At 44.9% G+C, this 6,559-nt stretch overlaps 1 long non-coding RNA gene across 1 annotated transcript; it reads left to right on the top strand.

The window, feature by feature from the left end:
• The first annotated feature begins 2,113 nt into the window (after positions 1 to 2,113).
• Positions 2,114 to 6,221, top strand: LOC116983533. Its single transcript, XR_004414724.1, has 3 exons — positions 2,114 to 2,144; positions 4,837 to 4,885; positions 5,916 to 6,221. It is a non-coding gene; the product is annotated as an uncharacterized LOC116983533 (long non-coding RNA).
• Positions 6,222 to 6,559: the final 338 nt, after the last annotated feature.

Genomic DNA, 6,559 nt, shown 5'->3' with positions numbered 1-6,559 from the left:
AGCCATGATTGAATGGGGGAGTAGACGATGGGCTAACTGCTCCTATGATTTATGAATTTATGAAATAATTCCAGATGCTGGAATCTTCAGCCAAGCACAAAGTGCTGGAGGTCCCAACTTGTTTTGTGTCGACCTTCGGTGTAAACCAGCATCTGCAGTTCCTTCCTGCATAATGAATGTCTCGCCTTCTTTAAACAGAAAAGAAAAGGACTGATTATAGTTGAGAATGCGGTGAATAGTTACCATGGGACAGACTGGTATGTTCCGTTCATCATCACACTGCTGGTGATCATGCTGGCTATCCTCTTGGCCTTGGTGCTCTATCTTATCCTGACCCGCACTAAGTGCATCCAATGCTGCCGAAAAGCATGCGCCAAAAAGCCCAAGCCACCTCCACCGCCACCCCCAAAGAGGTGAGTCCTTTAAAATTCATTACATTGAAATCATTTCATAGCTGTTGCATTGTGCGTTGTGTTAATATAAGGACTGTGTTTCACTTGTAGATGTATTAACATTTCCGCTTGGTGACGCCATCAAGGGACAGATTTTAACTGTCGTTGGTTAACTTGTGGACGCTAGCCAGTGTCCGCTCCACTGTGTAACCATCTTAATCAGCAGACACCGTGGTGAAAGTGGCCACTTACAGCAGAGGGGATGGGAGCTGATCATGTTCATAAGATCATAAGTGATAGAAGCAGAATTAGGCCATTCGGCCCTTCAAGTCTACTCCGCCATTCAATCATGGCTGATCTATCTCTCCCTGCCTTCTCCCCGTAACCCCTGACACCCGTCCCTGCATCTTTCACTGTCTCTTCGTATTTGTCTTCCAACAACATTGTCAGATGTTTTGTAATCTGTGCCGGACAGCCACTGGCCTCACAATGCCACAGAGCCCGGGTTCGATCCCGACCTGTCTGTGCGGAGTTTGCATGATCTCCCTGTGACCGTGTGAGTTTCCTCCGGGTTCTCTGGCTTCTTCCCGCATCGTAAAATTTGTCGGTTAATCGGCCCTCTGTCAGTTGCCCCGAGTGTGTAAGGAGTGGATGAGAAAGTGGGATATCTTAGATCTAGCATAGTTAGTTAGTTTAGTTTAGTTTATTGCCACGTGTACCGAGGTACAGTGAAAAGCTTTTGTTGCGTGCTAACCAGTCAGCGGAAAGAATGTACACAATTACAGTGGAGCCGTCCGCAATGTACAGGTACACGATAAAGGGTATAACGTTTAGTGCAAGATAAAGTCCAGTAAAATCTGATTAAAGATAGTCTGAGGTAGACAAAAATGCTGGAGGAACTCAGCGGGTGAGGCAGCATCTATGGAGGGAAGGAATAGCAACATTTCTGGCCGAGACCCATTTTCAGATGTCTTAACCCGAAACCTCGCCTATTCCTTCTCTCCATAGATGCGGCCTCATCCGCTGAGTTCCTCCAGCAATTTTTGTCGACCTTCGATTTCCCCAGCATCTGCAGTTCTTTCTTAAAGATAGTCTGATGGTCTCCAATGAGGTAGAAGATAGCTCAGGACTGTTGGCTAATTGATAGGATGGTTCAGTTGCCGGATAACAGCTGGGGGGAAAAACGTGCGGGTTTGCAGGTTAATGGTCCTCTGTAAATTGTCCCCTAGTGAGCGGGGAGTGGATGGGAAAGTGGGAACTAGTGTGAACGGGCGATTGATAGTTAGCGTAGACTCGATGGGCTGAAGGGCCTGTCTCTATGCTGTAACTGTAAACCAAAAACGAAACTATCCCTTTTAATTACCTTCCTGTCTGTTACTTTTACAGAGTGAAGATTTACGTGCCAGGTGTGTATCTTTTATGATAAATAAAACCCAGATGTTATTTATGCAAGTAATCCTATTTAATGAAGATAGACAAAAGTGCTGGAGAAACTCAGCGGGTGAGGCAGCATCTATGGAGCGAAGGAATAGGTGACGTTTCGGGTTGAGACCCGAAGGGTCTCGACCCGAAACGTCACCTATTCCTTCGCTCCATAGATGCTGCCTCACCCGCTGAGTTTCTCCAGCATTTTTGTCAACCTTCAATTTTTCCAGCATCTGCAGTTCCTTCTTAAATGATGTTGGTTTTGACAGGTTTTTTCTTTTTTTTTTCATTTCCTTAGAACCTAAAAGAAAGGTGGAAGTAGTGACGGTAAGTGTAAAATTTACCAACTGCGCAGAATGTCGACTCTTCGGCCCAACTTGCCCATGCTGACCAAAATGCCTCGTCTACACTAGTCCCACCTGTCCTCGTCTGGCCCATAACCCTCTGAATCTTTCCTATCCATCTACCTGTCCAAATGTATTTCGTCTGATGGAAGATTTTCGTTTCCCCATCCAGGATAGAGCAAATCTAGAGAGACTGTAGGAAACCAAATAGCAAATGACCAGATTGCTGCCCCGATTAGAGGGTTTCAACTCTCGGGAGAGGCGGGATTGGTTTCTCTGGAGTGTCGCACTTTGAGGGAAGACTTGATGGAAGTAGATACAATCATGAAAGCCTGTGGCCCCTGGTTCCAGAACCAGGGGCCACAGTCTTAGAATAAAGGGGAGGTCATTTAAGACTGAGGTGAGAAAAAACTTTTTCACCCAGATCGTTGTGAATTTGTGGAATTCCCTGCCACAGAGGGCAGTGGAGGCCAAGTCACTGGATGGATTTAAGAGAGAGTTAGATAGAGCTCTAGGGGCTAGTGGAGTCAAAGGATATGGGGAGAAGGCAGGCACGGGTTATTGATTGGGGACGATCAGTCATGATCACAATGAATGGCGGTGCTGGCTCTAAGGGCAAAATGGTCTCCTCCTGCACTTATTTTTCTATCTTTCTATGTTTCTATGAGAGGCACAGATAGGGTAGACAGTCAGAACGTTTTTCCCAGGGTAGCAATGTCCAACACTAGAGGACGTAGCTATATCGTGAGAGGGGCAAAGGTTAATGGGGATGTGCGGGGCAAGTTATTTTTTACACAGAGAGTGTTGTGGGCCTGGATCGCTCTGCCATGGGTGGTGGTGGAGGCAGACACGAGAGTGGCGTTTAAGAGGCATTTGGATAGACACATGGAAGTGCAGGGAAAAGAGGGATATGGGTCATGTACAGGCACATGGGGATCAGTTTAACTTGGCATCATGTTCGGCACAAACATGGTGGGCCGAATGGCCTATTCCTGTGCTGTACTGTTCTATTGTGGCGGCCTCTGGTGGTGGGCCACGCACAATACATAGCTGTGATGGTACACAAAATTGCTGGGGAAACTCAGCGGGTGCAGCAGCATCTATGGAGCGAAGGAAATAGGCGACGTTTCGGGCCGAAACCTTTCTTCATAGCTGTGATGTATCTGTAATATAAATGCCAGTGCCCCTTGTGGCCAAATGTGCCTGTGCCTCGTGATTGAGGTCAGGTGACCTTCGAGAAGTTTTCGCTGGCTGTTCAGATTAAATCTTACTTACAAGATGTCGGACGTGTAATCATTGTTAAGTGGTAAATAAAACAAAAAAACATGATTTGCGATGGATACTTTTTTGATTATAGTTACATGACTGATCATGCAAAAAATATATCCAAATTTCATGAATTTCATATCTAAATTCCATAAATATGGTTTGTTCAGATGTAATATTTTGTAACCTGTGGCAACCAGAACAGTCCAGCACGGTGAAGGAAGATTGTAAGCTTGGCACTGATGCACTGGCTAAATCTTTCACACAGTGCAAACTATATCTCATCAATAAGTACAGGAAAGATAGACTCATAGTGCTGGAGTAACTCAGCGGCTCAGGCAGCATCTCTGGAGGAAAGGAATAGGTGGCATTTCAGGTTGAGACCCCTCTACTGTCTGAAGAAGGGTCTCGACCCAAAACATCACCTATTCAGACCGAAGAAGGGTCTGGAAGTTCTCTGGAAGCTTTCAAGAGAGAGCTAGATAGGGCTCTTAAAGATAGCGGAGTCAGGGGATACGCAGCCCAGATATTGTTTTGATTTTTTTTTCTAGTTTAGGGGGTTTTGTTTTTCTCCTTTTTCTCTCTTTTTTTTTTTCTTTTTATCTTTTTGTTTTTATATAGACAAGTTTTCTTTTGAACACTTAACTATATTTACATAGAGACTGGGGGGTCTATACCCAATGTGTATTTTGACATTGGACTCATATTTAGGTTATACTTGTTATTAATGTAATCCTGATCCCTATGTTATGTTTATCTTTTTTTTTTTTGCTTTTTTTTTCCTTTGAAAAAAAATTAATAAAAAATTAATTAAAAAAATAATTTAACAAAAAGATTTTAAAAGAAAAGAAAGAAAGGGGTTTTGGGGAGGAGGCAGGAATGTGGTACTGATTGGGGATGATCAGCCATGATCACATTGAATGGCTCGAAGGGTCGAATGGCCTACTCCTGCACCTATTGTCTATTGTCTATTGAACTGAAACATCAATTTCTCCAGAGATGCTGCCTGACCCGCTGAGTTACCCCAGCACTTTGTCTCTATCTTCGGAGTAAACCAGCACCTGCAGTTCCTTCCTGCACCATTGGTAAAGGGAGTCGGCAGCAAGGTTACCTGGCAGACTTGGACTCACGGAGCTAAAACGCGTAAATGACTTTTTAAACTACTACCTTTACGGTGTCAGTGTGGAGAAGAGATTGTTATCTTGTCAACTCTACTCTAACATTAGCAATGCCTCCATCGGCTGCCAACTACTGATCACAACAGCCCGCACAGAGGATGTGAGCTCTCAATTATTTTAAGGTTATTATAGAGATTGGAAAGAACTGCAGACTAAAAGGTCACACAAGCAAAGTAAATATTATCAGCTTTTTAAATTTGATTAAATGCAACTTATGTTCACTCTTCCCAGGAAGTGACTAAGTACGACGCTGTTTTCGATGGGCAAGCTGTTGATCCAGGTAATGCCGTATAAAATACTTGTTATTAATGTAATCATAGTCATAGGGTCATTCAATATGGAAGCAGGCCCTTCGGCCCAACTTGCCCATGCTGACCAAGATGCCTCATCCACACTGGTCCCACCTGCCCTCGTTAGGCCCATAACCCTCTGAAGCCTTCCTATCCGTGTACCTGTCCCAATGTATTTTGTCTGAAGAATTGTCCCTAGTGTGTAGGATAGTGCTAGTGCTGGAGTACGGGGTGATCGCTGGTCGTGTGACGAAGGGCCTGTTTCTGCACTGTATCTCCGAAGTAAAGTTTAAAGTAAAGCTAGATTTTAAAAACCAAGGAGCTGAAACATCGCCTATCCATTCTCTGCCCAGAAATGGGCAGTTCTTCTGACAATGTTGTGTGTTTTGCTCATGATCCCAGCATCTGCAGTTCCTTGCATTTACATCCATCACTGTTAGGCTTGCCAAATTCAGTCATACAGTATTTTACTTCAGGTGGATAGACACAAACTGCTGGAGTAACGCAACGGGAAAGGCAGCATCTCTGGAGAAAAGGAATAGTTGACGATTCGGGTCGAGACCCTCAGTTATGGGGCTGTCCCACTGTACGAGCGAATTCAAGAGTTTCAAGGAATTCTCCCGAGTTTCCCCTGATTCGAACTTGGAGAATTACGGTAATGGCCACTCATAGGTACTCGGGGCTGTCATGGACATTTTTCAACATGTTGAAAAATCTTCACGAGTCTTCACAAGCTTAGCGCGTTTCCCGAGTACCTGCCATTAGCGTTACGAGCCGCTAAGAGACGTCCTGAGCTCCGACGTACCCGCTACGTATATTCTACGTGCTTACCACGAGTTCGATTTTTTTTAACTCGGGAGAGTTCTTGAATTACCTCGTACAGTGGGACAGGGCCTTTACTCCAACATTTTGTGTCTATCTTCGGTGTAAACCAGCATCTGCTGTTCCTCTTACACATGTTTATTCCGGTGTTGCAATGCATTTTGCTTAGTCCAGATGACCTTTGCTTGTCTTCTTCAGTGACCGGAAGGTTGTACAAGTTCAACACCGCGACGGGGGCCAGGAAATGGAAGGAAGACAAAGAACCAGAGGCGATAAAAGAGAACACAGCGCCAACGGAGATTGTCCAGCCTGTAAAACCCCCTTCGCCAAAGTAAAGAGAAATGATTACACAGAGTGAGAAGGGGCGTTACAAATAAGTGTGTTTCTTTGTACTGAATCAACATTTGAATGCTTGTTAGAGAGTTTGGTGAACAATTTACAATCAGAATGTAGAACATAGAACAATACAGCACAGGCAGACACAACATGCTGGAGTAACTCAGCGGGACGGGCAGCATCTCCGGAGAAAAGGGATAGGTGACGTTTCAGGTAGAGACCCTTCTTCAGACAAATGAGTCTGCAGAGGTGTCTCACCCTACAACATCATCCATCCCTTTTCTCCAGAGGTGTTGCCTGCCCCGCTGAGTTACTTTGTGTCTATCTCCGGTGTAAACCAGCATCTGCAGTTCCTTCCTAGCATGAGAACAGGCCCTTCAGCCCACAGTGACTGTGCCGAACAGGACTGTGCCGAGATCATTTCTTATCTGCCTACACACAATCTATATCCCTCCATTCCCTGCATATCCAGGTGCCTGTCCAAAAGCCTCTAAAACGCCACTATC

The sequence above is a fragment of the Amblyraja radiata genome, chromosome 18 (assembly GCF_010909765.2).
Source record: "Amblyraja radiata isolate CabotCenter1 chromosome 18, sAmbRad1.1.pri, whole genome shotgun sequence".
Taxonomy (NCBI): Eukaryota; Metazoa; Chordata; class Chondrichthyes; order Rajiformes; family Rajidae; genus Amblyraja; species Amblyraja radiata.
This window is presented reverse-complemented; position numbering and strand designations above follow the sequence as displayed.